The sequence below is a fragment of the Megascapheus bottae genome, chromosome 11, assembly GCF_031878675.1.
Source record: "Megascapheus bottae isolate mThoBot1 chromosome 11, mThoBot2.hap1, whole genome shotgun sequence".
Taxonomy (NCBI): domain Eukaryota; kingdom Metazoa; phylum Chordata; class Mammalia; order Rodentia; family Geomyidae; genus Megascapheus; species Megascapheus bottae.
This window is the reverse complement of record NC_143519.1, coordinates 21421285-21438777: the sequence shown is the minus strand read 5'-3', so window position 1 is coordinate 21438777 and position 17493 is coordinate 21421285. Positions and strand designations below refer to the sequence as shown.

General features: G+C 38.7%; 1 long non-coding RNA gene across 1 annotated transcript in view; it reads left to right on the top strand.

Annotated features, from left to right (window-relative positions):
* Positions 1-16387: 16387 nt before the first annotated feature.
* The window catches only part of LOC150056806 (uncharacterized), a 104102-nt gene continuing 102996 nt past the window's right edge, over positions 16388-17493 (top strand). Inside the window, exon 1 of the long non-coding RNA XR_016536991.1 lies at positions 16388-16482. This is a non-coding gene — a long non-coding RNA (uncharacterized LOC150056806). The remainder of the gene's footprint in view (positions 16483-17493) is intronic.

Here is a 17493-nt window from a genome sequence, read left to right as displayed (position 1 = left end):
CGGACCTGGGTCTTCATGCATGCTAGGCAAACACTCTACCACTAGACTAAGCTCCTGACCAATTCCTATGAGTATTTTTGAGAAGGGATAGAGTCAAATTTGATACTAAGAAGAAAAGGGCAGACTTAATTAGGTAAAGGTTTGAGTGACATGCTACAACACTTACAAATAGGTGACCAGAATCAGTCATGATGATTTTGGTTCCTTCTCTCTCTGAGTGAAATAAAGAATATGTATAGAGTATTGGTGGGATCAGTGTCTCCTTAGCTGAGAATAGACAATATAATATGAAGAATAACAGGATATATTTCCCATTTTGAAGACTACCACATTATTGTCAGAGAAGAGGGGGAAGAAAACAAACAAGAGAGAAAGAGGAAGAGGGAGAGGAAAAAGATTTCACTGATTTACTGTAACATGATGGCTGCATTGACACATGCTTGGGGTTTGGATATGTCATAATACTGTCTTGACATGAGGGAAAGATGAATGTCAATAAAGATTCCAGGGTTTATTACTCAACCATGTTGAAGTTGTGTTGCCATTCACTGAGACTGGGAAAGCTACAAGCTGCATGTAAAGGAAGAGTTGTAAAGTAATTACTGCTTTCTCTTGGGGAATTTAATTTAGAAAATAGACTGTATAGTTTCTTCTCTCGTAGAGATGCACATGTATCATTTTGAAGATTAGATTGACATTTTGTCAGCTTTATGATTCAGGAACTAGGAGCCACCTTTCTGGAATCATTTCTCCAGCCAAGTAGAAGGAAGGCTACCTTGAAGTGAGTGCCATTCTTCCATGATAAACAAGTTTATTTTTTCTCTGGATAAAGCCAGTTAGCTAACATAGCTGGTCACCTTAATTATCAACTGAAGTTAAAATGGGAACTATGTGACAAATGGGCTTACCATTTGTCCCCATATTTGGGGGTTAGTGTGTTTATCTGAAGACCTGTAAGGAATGGGATGTGGCTCTTTGGTTATAGAAATGAAAGAGATTTCTCTCTGTTTCTAAAACCTCTTACCAGAGTGCCTGAGATGCACATTACGTTCAATACTAAAACTATTCTTTTTCTCTACTCCCTTACTGAAAATGATTCTGGACTGGAAGAAGATTTTGTTCTAAGTTAATGTTTCCTGAAGGCTGCTGATCATTCAAATGAAACTCCAAATTACTGATACATGTCAGTTCTCTAAAAATCCCATTTCAAACATTCATGGGCAAATGGGATACATTTCTCTGGGATATTTTTTTCCTCTAAAAAGTAGAATTGATAATTAAACACTAGATGCTTCCTGGGTTGGAGGAATAGCTCTTTTGACAGAGTCCAGGTGTCAGCCAAAATATGAACTGACTAGACTCTTCTTATCTTAGGGAAAAAGACAATATATCTATCACTGCACTCAAGAATGGAGAATGTGCCAGGCACTGTGACTCATGTGTGTAATCCAAGCTACTCAGGAGGCGAGATCTGAGAATCAAGGTTCAAAAAGCCAGCCTGGGCACTAAAGTCCATGAGACTCTTATCTCCAGTTAACCACTAGAAAATCGGAAATGGTACTGTGGCTCAAGGGGTAGGGCAGTAGCTTTGAGCTGAAGAGCTCAGGGACAATACCCAGGCCCAGAGTTCAAGCCTCATGACTGACCAAAAAAGAAAAATAATGGAGAATATATGTACATACATACATGTGTATATGTATATAAGCGCACACATATATGTACATATATGTATATATAGAGAGGGAGGGAGGGAGAGGGAACACATTAACAACAGATATTGTTATTCAAAATCAATTCTGCAGTCAAGAAAGAAAGTAAGAAAGAAAGAAAAGAAAGGAAAGAAAGGTACACACATGCACATACACACATACACATGACTTTTAAAATGCTATGCTTTAAAGATTATTTTCCTAAGAGATTTAGGGTTCTATAACTAGCTTATTTTATTGGTGTCTTTATTTGCTTACTAGAGCAGTAACAATCTGATACATATTGGATAATTTAAATGATAGAATAATATTTTATCCTGTTTCTGGAGGCTAAAGTGCAAGATGAAGATGTCATCAGGGTCCATTGCTTTGGAGCATTCTCTCCTTGCTTTGTTGATGGCACCTCCCCCCAGCATGTCTGTGTCTTAATCCCCTCTTCTCACAAAGAGTTTAGTTATATTGGATCAAGGTCTAGCCCCTCATCTAATTTTAACTTAATTATCTCTTTAATAACCCTATATCCAAACAGAGTCTCATGCTGACCTACTGGGGATTAGGATTTCAGCCTACGAATTTTGGCAAATATAGTTCAGCTCATAGCAATGTACATATTCAAGTTGCTATTCAAATATGTGCTAAGATAGTTTTATCAAAACGCCCTAGAGAGCAGATGTGACTGTCATTTAACACAGTGTTCATGGGATTAGAATTCTGCAATATACTTGTCTTAGTCATTAGAACAGGATCTCCAAAATGCTCTCTATATGGTTCCTTCCCTCCCTCCGTCCCTCCCTCCCTCCCTCCCTCCCTCCCTCCCTCCCTCCCCCCTTCCTTCTTTCCTTCCTTCCTTCCTTCCTTCCTTCCTTCCTTCCTTCCTTCCTTCCTCCCTTCCCTCCCTGTTTTCTTCCTTCCTTCCTTTCTTTCTTTCTTTCTTTCTTTCTTTCCTTCCTTCCTTCCTTCCTTCCTTCCTTCCTTCCTTCCTTCCTTCCTTCTCTCCTTCTCTACCTCCTTCCCTCCCTTCCTTCCTTGACTGTAGAATTTGTTTGAATAACACTGTATGATGTTAATGTGTTCCGTCTAAGTATTTTATGAGAATTGTTTTTAAAGTGCACTCAGAAAATATGATTGGAGAAGAAAAAGTTTTCTCTTAGCTATGGCAGCACAAAATGTCTTTATTTTAAGCTGTAGCCTAAATGACATGCATGTGAAGCCCCCAAATGGTACTTATGGCTACTAATTAAAACTCAATTCTCTGGATGTTCCCTGTCATAAGTAGGGGGGAAGAGATAACAGATGTACACATTTCCAGACCTTTGCATATAGTTGCATTCATTAAGAAATTAGTACTTCCCCTAAGCACAGTTTGGTGACCCACAAAGTGAATTGTCACTGGGTCTAGGCCTGGGAGGAAAGAGGAGAGGGATAAAGAAATGTTGAAAGGAGGGCATATTTTCTCCGTAGACATTGTATTTGTCTCCTTCTATTAGATTTATTTTTGGCACGTACAAGAGCACGTCCATATGGGAACATTTTAAAACTGCTTGTGAAGAGCAGGCATATTTCCAAGAGGAAATGTAACCTTGCCCTCATCTGGCAGATCAGATCAATGCGCTGTAAAAGATCATGTTCAGTTACCTCATTTTTTTTGAATTAGAATTAATGGCTCATTAGTCTTGATCATATCAATATTATAACACCACTTACATTGGATAGAAAAGGGAAAGAGGCTGATGGAGTGCACTTATTCCCTTTTACTCTTAGTGAATAGATGCTTTGCCAGCCTCGAGGAAAAGCAGCAAGCTCACGTAGGTGGCCCCTTTCAAACAGAGACCATTTAGGGCAAATGTAGACCCTTTTCTATGAAGCTCTTGGAAGAAGAGTTAAAAGGTTCTAAAGGGTGAGTCACTTGGGGCACTTTAGACAGATGTCCAGTGTTGGGGAACCAGACACCCTAAGCATGCCTTTGGCCACATGTTGAACCATATGTTGAAGATTGAAAAAAAAAAAAAAAACTACAGCAGACATTAAGTACCTCATGAGCATCTCTCCCATAAGAAATTTCACATACAGAGTGGTATACATTTATGCAACGTCCAGAGAAGACATACATTGAAGCTTTCCAAATAAAAAATAAGAAATAGGGGCCAGGAGTGTAGCCTAGTGGTAGAGTGTTCGCCTAGCATGCACAAAGCCCTGGGTTCGATTCCTTGGTACCACATATACAGAGAAAGTCGGAAGTGGTGTTATGGCTGAAGTGGTAGAGCTCTAGCCTTGAGAAAGCTCAAGGACAGTGCTCAGGCCCTGAGTCCAAGCCCCAGGACTGGCAAAAAAAAAAAAGAAAAAAATAACTGTCAGGTACATCATGATATTATTTAAATATATCCCTTTTCCAGTCTTCAAACTGTGTCAGAAGAGAAACAGAAACTCAATAGATCCTAAAATGAGGGCAAAGCAAAACAAAAAAAAATTAATTTTATGCTAAACTGAGAGTCAGGAACTGTAGCTGCACTATTGATTTCACTGCTAGTTAATCATGTGACTATGGACAGTAAATTGGTAGCCATACATTTTTCTTTGAGAGTTAACCCCTGCTCTGACCCCACCTGACTGGTTCGCAAACCATAGCACAGGAGTTAGCATTTTATCTTCCTGGGCATAGAAGTTGGCCTAGGGATGAGCAATCTTCATAGTGATTAGACCAATGTGTTCATTCCATGAAATTTTCCTGTAACTGTCAGGAGACAAGTATTCTGTTTTAACTAGAATGATGAATTAAAATGGAAGTATAAATTGGTGGCAGTTAGTCACTCTTTGCCTGAAAACTGACCAAGAAACAGAAAGGCTTGAGAAATATTCATAGAGAAATGGAGGTAGATGACAATTCTTTAGCAAACATTTGACCTAGAGTTGGTTGCCCTATCCTTTATTTATTTAGACTCATCTCTATATGCTTCTCCTTTCTCAGATGTTAAGGAATAATACCTTTAGTGGACTTCTAAATCTCTTAGCAAGTCTGAGCTTTCTGAGACTCTAAATCTAAACTTTTGGACACATTTTATGGGGTATTTGTTGTTAGTCTCAGACAATAATTCTCAGATCTCTCCAAAATGTCTCTCAACAATTTTCTCCAAGACTGGCAATTTTATTATACGTGGGGTTAACTCTGTTTTTATATTAACAATGAAGTACGTGATAAGAAAATTAATAGTATAAATGACATCAGAGAGTAGCTTTAAAAACCCTGTAACTAATACAAACAGATTTTGGAAGAAAAAGGCATTTTGAAATTTTAACATCTACTCATTAAAGTATGCATTTAATTAAATGTAATCTAAGTGTAAAACATAGCGTTACAGCAACTTGAAAGCAATAAAATTAAATATTTTTCTAAAAACAGAATTAATAATTAAGATGAAGCAATTCCTCTACTTATTTCAACTCTCTGCACCTATCAACAATTAGAGTCAAAATTTCATTGCATAAATGCCATCAACAAATTCTTGTTTTACTTTTATCTTTAGTATATTGGCAAAAGAAAAGTAGAATTTCAATGGAGAACCAACACTTTACTTTGAGGACAGCCACACATGAACTGGGGGTGTCAGTAAAGATTCAGCAGCATAATTTTTTTTTCATAGGCCATGGGGCTTGAACTCGGCCTGGGCACTGTCCCTGAGCTCTTCAGCTCAGGGCTACTGCCCTACCCTTGAGCCAAGCCCCACTACCTGTTTTCTAGAGGTTAACTGAAGATAAGAATCTCAGGTCCTTTTGTGCCTAAGCTGGCTTTGAACTTTGATCCACAGATCACAGCCTCCCGAGTAGCTAGGAGGCTACAGGTGTGAACCACTGCTTCCACCTCAGCAGCCTAATTTTTTTTATATATTTTTATTGTAATTAATAGAAGGGCTACATTATATTCACCAGATAGAAGGTGCATTAATTCACATACATTGATACCCTTTCTCATGTCTTGGTCCCCATTTCCCTCCCCCCGACCCCCACCCCTCATCTTGTTTCCCTCCTTCCCTATCCAATTTTAAATAACCAAATACAAATATATACAATACATCAGATAACAAAGTGAGATACTGTAACAATATGAGATAACCAAGGGACAGCAAAAGAAATGAGAGATAAAATAGTACATTAAGGACAACAATCACTCATTATATGGCTTTTGTTTCTATATCCTGGAGATCCTTTCATTTAGCTTCATACTATATGGCCTTTTGTCTCAAGGTTTTGCTCTATTGCAAATCTCTGCTAGGAGAGCCCAAGGTTTCTACTGATTATGACAAATGAGGGAAACCATTGAGCCTATGTTCCTTTGAGTCTGGCTTACTTCACTTAATATGATTTTTTCTAAGTTTTTCCATTTCCTAATAAATGGAGCGATATTGTTCTTTCTGACAGCAGCATAGAATTCCATTGTGTGTAAATACCACATCTTGTTGATCCACTCATCAACTGAGGGATATCTGGGTTGGTTCCATATCTTTACTATGGTAAATAGTGCTCAGCAGTATAATTTTTAAAGAATGTCCAGAGTTAACACTTCTTTATTTGGCATTTGCCTAGTTTTCGTAAACTTTAGCAAGGAGCAAACTGAATTAAAAATCTATTATGAAGCTGGGCACTGGTGGCTCACACCTATGAGGCTAAGATTTGGTTATTGTGGTTCAAAGCCAACCTAGGACTCAAAAAGTCAAAACAGAGTGCCTAGGCCTGAGTTAAAGTCTCAGTAATCCCCCCTCCCTCCAAAATTTTTAAGTAAATTTTAGATGAAATTTAATATTGAATTAAATTAATTAAGATAAAACAAAATTTAATTATTAAATGACATTTAGAGAATATAGGAGTAACACTTTGCTAGCTCTGAATTATACCATCTCTCCAAAACAGGCTCAAAAGAATGGCAGCACTTAGCATTTACAGTACTTGAAAGCTACTTAGTAGCACACTTAGCATTCTTTCCTGATATGGGAATATGAATTATAAACTTGAAAAAAACCATCCTGAGAGGAGACAAATGATTCTGGAGTCAACTCTACCAGTTTTCAACCTCAGAGCTTTTGAGAAGGCTATTGCAGCTGCCTCATCCCTTTATAATGGGACAATCTGCATTTCACGAGCCTGGACCTTCATTTGTTCCTTGGTCCCTGGAGGGATGACGTCCACGTGGGCTGTGTTAGAGACTTATTGTGTGGTACCCTGTTAGTGCTTTGCCTGAGGTTTTGGAGGAATGGCTTTACTTTCACCTTAGAGTCTCTAATGTATGCTCAGGAGCCAGGGGGAGGGGGGAGGGGGTCAGGGGGAGGGGAAATGATCTATTTTCTAATGCAGACGTAATTTAGGAAATCCCTGATGGCAAAGTTCATCTCTGACTATTTTTGAAAGCATTTTCCAGTGCTAATTTACAAGAGTACTTCTGCGGTTTGAGTGCTGGTATAGATGACGTTGGAGATAAAGGAGGAAGGATTGGATATTTGTGCATTATCCACTTGGTATGGCTCTTTGCAGGTAGACAACAAATAAAGATGACCACCTTCAAGTCCTAACAACCTAGCTGGCAGGTTTGCTTTGCAAAGCAGAGAATAAATTCACCCAACAAGTATTTGCAAACTCTCTGGGGATCTATAGCAGCACTGTGTAAGCTAGTAGTTGGGGTATGTAAATTAAATGACTGATTTCTAGGTGCTATCACCAGAAATATGGATCCAGAAAATGTAGAACAGATTTAAGAATCCCCATTTGAGTGGCTTATACATGCCCCTAGTTTCCTAACACCACAATTTGAAGGTGGTGTAGTGTTCATTTCACAGAGATAATTGCCTTTTTGCCATTCCCATGGTGACTCAGGATGAACCCCGCAGACACACACAGGGCAAACCCCACAGAATTCTCAACTGTGCTATTGCTCTGGGATACATGGCCAAGTATGGGGATTGAAATTAGGGGCTGGGCACTGCCCTTCAGCTTTTTTCTTTTTTTCATATATTTTTAATTGTAATTAATAGAATAGTTACATTATATTCACCAGATGGAAGATGCATTACTTCACAAATATTGATACCCTTTCTCATGTCTTGGTCCCCATTTCCCTCCGCCCAACCCTGCCCTTCATCTTGTTTTCCTCCCTTCCTTATCCTATTTCAAATAACCAAATATGCATATATCCAATATATTAGATAACCAGGTGAAATACTGTAACAATAAGAGATAATCAAGGGACAGCAAAAGATATGAGAGATAACATAGTACATTAAGGACAACAATCACTCATTATATGGCTTTTGTTTCTATATCTTGGAGGTCTTTTCATTTAGTGTCATTCTATCTGGCCTTATGTATCTAGATTTTGTTCTATTGTAAATCTCTGCTAGGAGAGCCCAAGGTTGCTACTGATTATGACAAATGAGGAAAACCATAGAGCCTATGTTCCTTTGAGTCTGGCTTACTTCACTTAATATGATTTTTTCTGTCATTCCATTTCCTTACAAATGGGGCAATGTCGTTCTTTCTGACAGCAGCATAGAATTCCATTGTGTATAAATACCACATCTTGTTGATCCACTCATCAACTCAGCTTTTTTTCTTAGGACTGGCACTCTACCACTTGAGCCACAGCTCTACTTTTAGCTTTTCGGTGGTTAGAGTCTCACCCTCTTTCCTGACTAAACTGACTTTGAACCATGATGGTCAGATCTCAGCCTCTTGAGTATTTACAACTACTAGTGCCAGGCTTCCCAGGCACTGTGTCTGTCTGTCTGTCTTTTTCTGTGTCTGTCTGTTAATCTTAGCCCTTGCATTTGCTAGAGAAATTCTCTACCACAAGAATCATGCCTCTATTTTTTTAAGGTAGATCCTATATTTTTGCACAAGGCAGATCCTTAGAATGTGATCCAATCCTCTAACATGCGCCTTCCACGTAGCTGGTATGACACATATAACCCACCGTACTTGCATTATCAATTTGTGACTTTTCTCCTCTGGGGTAGCCTCAGACTGTGAGCCTCCATTTTCTCAACTCTTGAGTATCTTGGATAACAGGGCATAAGCCACTACATCTAACCATATTGCACGTTCTGTATGATTGACTAACCCATTTGTTCAGATAACACTCTGGGAAAGTTCTGCAAGCATTGGTCTCCATGCTTCCTTCACATCTTAGTCATCCTCCTTTATTTCCTCCTCATCCTCATCCTCTTTCTCCTCTTCTTCCTCCTCCTCTTCTTCCATCTTTGTGTGCGAGGTCTTAGGATCTGACAATTTGATTGGCTGATGTTCTACTACCTGAGCCATGACTCCAACTCCCTCCCCATTCATCTTCAGAGAAATGCTAGGTTCCAAAGGTGTGTAGAAATGAATATAAACATGCTTTCAAGTATAATAATGTGCAACTGTCATTCCAAAGTATTTCAGATATAGGAGGCCATATGTTTGGCATCAGATGTGTGACTGAGACAACAGAAAATTTTCAAGGCAGACATAGGACTATGAATAGGAAAAATACATCCTGAATGCAAAGGAAGTCCCAAGGAAAAGAGGTAAAGTCACAATACGAGAAAGAGTAAAAGGCATTGAAGGATGGGTTGGGATGCAGAGACAGCAGATTGGAGGATGTCACCAAGTAATTGACCCTTGTCAATCCCGTAGCTCTTAGAGCAAGTCCAACTGTTAGCTCTCTGGATATTTGTCTAGAAAGCAGAAGTGCTGATTTACTAACTGTAGATGAAGAAGCAAGAAAAGACAACCCGGGAAACTGAAGGGTGAACTTAAAAGACACACATTTAATTACCATAATAATGTTTTTACTCTTTCTCGTGGTTGTGAATTTCTATTGAAATAAAATTGCTTTGGGAAACACTCAGCTTTCCTTCTTTAAGCAGGTACCAGGCTTTGCCTTTGCATTGATACCAAATTCAGACCTCATCTTTCACTCATGAGATAAATGTCTCAGGCCACATCATGCCAGGTGACACTCTCTCCCACGTCCCATCAAGTTTGTGCTTCATGTAGATTTACTAGATAGAAAACCTTTTGGAATTAATCATGAAACCAACCAAAGTTCAAAGGCTAATTTCTAGCCAATTCTACTGAATTTTAACATGAAATAAAAATGTTGGGAATACTAAGTGTCTGTGCTTAAGGGTACAGGGATTGGACAAAGATACTAGCTAGTGATTTCCTTAGTAGCTAGAGATTTTTCTGAAGCCAAAGACCCAAGAAAGGAAACTAACAGTATCTGGAGCAGAATTTATATGAAATACTTGACTCCTGCTGTGAACAGTGATATATGCTTGTTGTTTTTAAATAAATTAGCCAGATTTGAATTCTAAATCACTACAGGTAGAGCAGAGCCTTTGATATAAAACTAAGCTTATTTATCAATGAACAAAATAATAGGTCAACATTGGTGGGCTGGTGAGGAAGAAGGAGGGGTAGAGTCTATTTTTTGAGGAACTATGCTCACTACCTAGATAATATTTCCAATACGTGACAGTGGAAAATAATGGGATTGATGAATGAATAAATCCAATCCTGGCCATTTTATGTCAAATTGGTAGAAGACAAATTTTTATGCAAATATGCAGAAAAGTAATAAACCTGCTGGAGGAACAAATTTAATGATTTCTCTGACTATATATTTCTGATAATTGTTTATACTTTTAATTTAATACTATTATTATTAGCTGCAAGCTTGTTTCAAGTGGTGGAAAGACTGGAATAAAGCTGAAGATTCTGAATTTTCCAAAAGACAGTTTGCAAAGAAATTCAACACAATTAGATACAATTTCTAGCATGTTCAGTTCTTTGTCTCAAAGAATTTCTATGTAATTAATCTTGAGTAGCTTCAGTAACTCCTTCATTCTCCTTCAGGCAAATGGGAAATAAAGAAGGAGAAGGTTGGGTCTTAGAGAATTAATCTATAAGTTGTTTTTTGGTTTATTGCTAACAACATTTCTAAAATTTATATCTATGCATTTTACTTCTAGTTTAAGAAGTAAAAACCATCAATTTTTAATTGATGATGTTTTAAAAAAAATCACATGAGTGCTTAAGGGCAGTTAGCCCAGAGTTGCTGGGGAATAATTCAATGAAACACTAAACAATCACAGTAATAACTTCTGTCTGATTCCAGTGGCTTATGCCTATAATTCTTGGTATTCAAGGCTGAGGTCTAATGATCATAGTTCAAAGTCAGCTTGGGCAGGAAAGTCTGAGACTCTTATCTACACTAAACTATGAAAAAAAGAAAGAAAAGATAAGAAAGTAAAGATATGACCTATCAAGGCATGAATAAACATAGTGGACACTTAAATAAATATTTCTTAATAAAAGAAAGGAGAGAAAAGAAATGAAACCTGGAAATAAAACTGTGGCTCAAGTGGCAGAGCATTAGCCTTGAGCAAAAAAAAAAAAAAAAAAAAAAAAAAAAGAGCAGGGACTGAGTTCAAAACTCCAGGACTAGCACACATACACAAAAAGATAATAACTTCTGCCTGGTTTTTGGCTCATGAGAAAGTAACTTGGGGCTTGTCTAGCTGTGCCATTATAGCTTCTAAATCAAATAATCTATGCCTGAGACCAAAAGGCCAGATTTCAGCTTTCCAAAGCAGGTTGGAAATCTGTTGGCCAGCCCTCTGGAAATTCCTGTGGTCATTGCCTGGGTTCTGCCTCTTCTGGGGCTACATAAAGCCGTCAGTCTCCTGGGTTGCTAAGTCAGCACTTTGCAGGAACACTTAGAAATGATGGCATCCCCACCTCTCCATCAATGACAAGCCTAAAGCCCTCACTACTAGTAATGGCATAATGGGGAGCAAGAGGAGTTTTAGAAAGGGTCTCAGGAAATACTTTCCCAGCGCTGGTCAATATGAATGGGAGGGTGTCTTCCAGAGCGAACGATGGAGTCCTGTCACTTGGATCCTGCCAAGTTGTGCTATAAATACTGCAGCTGCTCTCAGGGCTCTGCACGTTGCTTGCTCAAGCCCCACACGTGCATTAGGCTCTTTGTGGAACAGACTTAGACAGAGTGTCTGCAAGACGAAGCACTCCAAAATGTTCTGCAGGAAACAAGCCTGTGCTGACAGGGAGAGAGGAATGGATGGTCTCCTTCCCAAGTCTCTTGTTTCTATTATAAATTAGATGCCTACTTAAAAAATGAGCAAAGCATAAATAATTTAAAAGAAATCAAAGGCCTTTATTACCACCATCGTACCCAAGCTTTTGAAGATAACTCGTCTACCCTGGCACATTTATGGATGCTTCCTCTCCTTTGCTCTCTTATTTCTCCCCTAAGAATCTGTATGCTAAGAAAAACAAAAAGGAAAAAAGAACCCACATTGCATGGTTTCCAATCTCATGTCATTTGCAAGCCCCAGGCCCCAAGGTAGCTGGAGTTTATTCTTGAGATAACATGCTATATCCTTAGTCTAACATGAGCCCATCTCCCTTTTCCTCCCAGAAGGATAATATTTACTTTAAAAGCAGAGTGAAAGATTTCAGCACAAAGCCACGAGAGATACCCTAGGAAGCATTTAGAAGCAAATATTCAGTGGCTGGCCTCTTCTTATCAGTCATTGTCACTTCTAACTCTAGTAGAGCTGCAACTTCATCCACCACCACCCCCCTTTTTGTTTTTTAGTAATAATAGACATTTGACAGCAGCCCTGATTAGCTTGTTGTTGATGATATTTTACTTAACTGTTCATGAATTTACGTTTTGTTTGCTTTGTGGGAAAAATGATCTAAAATTAGTAGGTTTATTTTCAATTATAGTGGAGATTGTTTTTGTTTTGTTTGGACTTTTTTTTTTTGGTTAGTCATGGGGCTTGAACTCTGGATATGGGCACTGTCCCTGAGCTCTTCAGTTCAAGGCTAACACTCTACCACTTGAGCGTTGAGTCATGGCATCACTTCTTTTCATGGGACTTTTGTGTTCAGGCTGGCTTTGAACTACCATCTTTAGATCTCAGTTTCCTAGGTAGCTAGGATTACAGGCATAAGCCACCAGAGCCCAGCTTCAAAGTACATTTAATGCAGGCCAATTCACTTAAATATAATCACATTAGCTTTGTTACTATTATTTTGAAAATAACCTTATTTGGCAAAACAAAAAACTATAACTATCACTTTCTTACATTATCTTGTGCATTTTTTGAGGTATTTAGCTTTGGGAAAGACAGTTGAAAAATCTCACATCTATTAGTGAAGTCAGTGTGTTACAACATGTCCTTTTCATTTTAAAGTTGTGTAATTTTCATTTATTGGTATATATTACTTTGCACAAGGTAAGGATTAACCATGTCAGCTGCATAGAGACATGTAATGTCGTTTGCAAGATGGCTTTTAGATTCAAGTACATAAAGAAACTCTGATGTATTGATACACTATATTTGGAAAATGGAAGACTTGGGGATCCTAGAAATGTGACTCAGGGACCTGAGTTCATGGGGCCATACTTTGAGAAGAGCTCTTCGAGAATGATCTAAACATCTCCTATGATGGTAAGCTGAGTTGATGGCCCACAGCCCTGAACTTTGCAATAATCAATCAAAATCACAAGGACTTCCCATGAAAAGACAAAGCATGTGTATGTAGCTCAGAGTATTCACTGAATACTTTCATGAATAAAGAAGTTAGGTCCTAGAATGGGCTGCCAACCAGGTTTGGTGGAGGAGCCTGAGGTTACATTGATGCTGCTTTATAATCTGAGGTAGCTCAAGTCCCTTGTTTAAATCATCAAATACAAACATCTGCATAGTCATTCTAAAGCCTCCAGGTTTCTAAGTCAGCCTTACTTAACATCTCTGAGGTGTCCCAGTTACCTGTAAGCACCATCCAGCTTTTTTTGTTTCCTTTTTAAGGACGCTTCCTAATCTCCACTTCTTTTGAGCCAGCTTGCCTTATTCTCTATAGATCAGCAAATTTAGTAGTCTAAGGAATCATTAGTAGGAAGGGGCCTTCCTTCCTTCCTTCCTTCCTTCCTTCCTTCCTTCCTTCCTTCCTTCCTTCTTTCCTTCCTTCCTTCTTTCCTTCCTTCCTTTCTTCCCTCCTCTCTTCTTTTCCTCCTTTCTTTATTTTAATTAAAGAATTTAACATTGATTTTTATAACATATTTTAAATGTCATGTTTAACAAACAAGTATTCAAGAAGGGAATCTCTATATACATCAACGGCACATAGATTTTAGAACATAATTAAAATTAAGCTGAGGGTTTGTATGTCATAGATACATATTAATCTATGTAATAAAACATTATGTCTATAGAATATATAGCCCATCATAGATTTTTATGTCTATGTAGTTATGTTTGTACCTCCAAGACCATGTCCATAACCTCGGGTACCCAAATATTGAGTCATTGCTATTATACAACTTAGATCTAATATCCACATATTAAGGATACCATACTACAATGGAAAAAATTAGAATCACTGCAGACCTCTCCACTAAAACCCTAAATGCAAGAAAAGCTTGGAAAAATATCATTCATGCCCTGAAGACCAACAACTGCCAACCCAGACTAATATATCCAGCGAAACTAGCAAAACATTTGAGGGAGAAACAAGATTATTTCATTCCAAAGAGAAGCTATATGAATATATGCAAACTAAACCAGCATTACAAAAATATTGAATAATCAAGAACAAATTGCAGAACCGTAAGAACTCCCATCAGGAAGATATCACCTATAAATCAGTAAACACAAGGGGGGAAAAGGGAGAGAGAGAGAGAGAGGGAGGGGGGGGGAGGAATAATGACAAAGGATGCTAACCACTTCTCCACAATTTCCCTTTTTTTTATACCAGTCCTAGTGCTTGTTCCCAGCACTGAGGTCCCTGAGGGTTTGTTTTTTTTTCTTTTCTGAAGACTAGCACTCTATCACTCCAACCTCCACTCCACTTCCAGCTTGTTCTGGTGGTTAACTGGTCACAGAATTTCCTACCTGGGCTGGCTTTGAACTGCTATTGTCAGATCTCAGCCTCCTGAATAGTTAGGATTATAGGCTTAGGTTTAGACCCTTTAAGGAGTTGTCTCACTTCCCTGGCATTCCAAAGGTAAAATTGCTGTAGTATCATAAGTTATGTGACTCACTCCTGAATCCGCTGTGAATGCAGTAAGTAGAATGACCAATGGTTCAGCAGAAAAGCCTGCAAGGAAAAAATATTTCCTTATGTGATGAGGCTCTTTAAAGACTTTTCTTAAAAGTCTTTAAAATCCAACAGGTCTTTTCTGAAATTTTCCGTTCTGTACTAGATGATTACAAGGTCACATTATGGCATTAAGCTAAAGACACCTCCCAGGTATAGCCTGCTTAGTTGTAAAGGAAGTGTGCATGCAGGCATCCTCTTTTTATTTGGAGCCCTAATATCAGAATACTTCATTTTCTCTCTAACCCACTTCCATTCTCTTCTATTCCCTCTTTACCTTCTCCTCATGTAGATGGAGATTTGAGATTGCTTGGAAGCAATGCCAAACCTAGTTTCCTTTTCTCTCGTTTCTCCTGGCTTTCAAGTTCCCTGAGGTAGATCTCAAAGCAGGCTAATGTCCATGCAAGGAGGGAAGCTCCTCTCTCTCTCCTGTCCCAACTCATTGACCTTCTTGTCCTAAATCAAAAGACAACTCTGTAGATTACGACAAAGATAGTGTTCACAGGTCTAAGAAATTAGTCTCATTTCATGAAGGAAAAAAAAGAGATTTCACACGTAGCTAACCTTATCTCGGTAAGAAGCACAATTCAGGGGATTCCTGGATTGAGGCAGCATGGCCCAACACACAGCAATCCAAGAGAAGTCCATTCCATCCACACTGACAAGAAGATCTCTGCTTTTGTCTATAGAGAATACTGCACAAGCTCACTGCAGGTCTGTCAGGTGACACTGTTTATGCTCTTGGATCACTGTGTCTCCTCCTTGACTGGCATATTCTGCTCTCATCTTCCGGAGCAATAGAATTTGACCTTTGAGAATAGTCAAAAGCCTAAGAGCCTAAAAGCACACTACTTGGGTTTAAATTCTGCCACTGCCAACTCCTGACAGGTACATGCTCCTGAGAAGTTATGATGTTTCCATGTGTTAGATTTCCCATCTGTGATCTGGTAGCAGTAACAGTATTCACATATTAGGGTATTCTGGAGCCCAACCTGAAGGCATGTGATACATTGCCAAGGGTGGTAACTTTCTTGGGAGAGTTGGCTGGCCGCTTACTTTTCAGCAACACCACACAGCTCAGCTTTTCTGCAGTGGAGCCAATGACAGTGACTCTCCACGGTATACCAAACCCTCTACTGTTCTCTCTAACCTGCTTTCCAAACACTTTTCCATTAGCTTTGCTACATATACCTCCAAACAACCAGAAGGACTAGCTATGTCTGCCTCATATTCTTGCTTTTATATTTGTTCCTTGGCATGTTCAAGTCTCTGCACATTAAAATGCCATTCAGTCTTCAAAACTCAAAAAACAATAGCATCCTTTTCAAGAGGACTTCCCTCACCTTGACAGCAGGAAAGAATCCATTTACCTGCTGGACTCAGTTGTATAGTCTACTTCTATTCTGGCACTTTGATATAGCTATGTAGATCCCACTACCTAACTAGAATGCAAGATTCTTCAAAACTGGGAATATGTTGTATTCTCCTTTGCGTTCTTCTAAATCCCTGTTTAGTGTCTGGTCTGTGAGCATTGAATACCATGTTTGCTTGGAGGCTTGAAATACGAGTGTCACTTAATAGAACAGCTACTATTCAACGAGCGCTTCCTCAAGGCCAGGTACTGTGTGGATGATGTGGACTGTCCTTCAACTTTTCACAAGTCTGTGAATCCCTTATTGTTACTTGTCCCAGTTTTCAGATGGAGAAATTCAGTTATTGTTAGGTAGTATCCTCAGTGTCTTCTGCTGGTAGGTAATATAATCTGTACTAAATCGGAGTGGTGCTCAACTCACATACACACGCACTGGTACTAAATGGCCAGTGGGCTTCCTGCCATGGCAGCGGTCACAGGCCGAGCACCCATAGCTTTATCTTAACCAAAGCATGCTTCCTATTTTTAAAAGACAGTGGGTTGAAGAGCAGCAGTACAAAGGCCTCTTGCAGGTCTCTGCTCCCAGGAACTAGCATTGAGCCTCAGGAGGTAGACTGACTACCGTGAACTCACCAAAGCACATGTCAGCATTTATACCAGGCTGATTAATATGCAGCAAATGAATCCGTCATTGCCTAATGTGCAATGCATTGAGGCTCATTTGATAGCACATTTATGCATACATCTTCAGAAACAATATTCTTGTAAATCTTGTATCAAACCCTTGGGGAGATATTGGTAGTTAGCAGCAAATCAGAAAACACATTGATCCTACATGCTCTGTGATGTTAGCAGTAGTCATGAAATTGAATTTCATCTTAACATATTAAAATCAATATACAGTGTTCAGTTTAATTTAGAATGTAAATACCATCAAGGGTTTTCAAGATAAAGGAAGTAATAGTTTCTAACTCAGATATGCATGTATCATTTACATAGATGACTTTCTGTTATTTAGAGCAAGTATGATCCTGAATTAAAGAAAAATGTCTTGCTCAGCCTGTCGGAGTAAAAGAGAGCTTAAGTTCCTCTTTTATTTTAAGCAAACGTGGTATTTCTCTGCATGCTTTGCTTTGAAAAATTTCCTTAAAATCCTGTATGTTGCTTCTAAGTCTCTTGTCCACACAGTAGAGAGTATTACCTTGTGCCACAAAACAAAACAAAATAAAACAAATCATTGCACAACAAAACAGAACA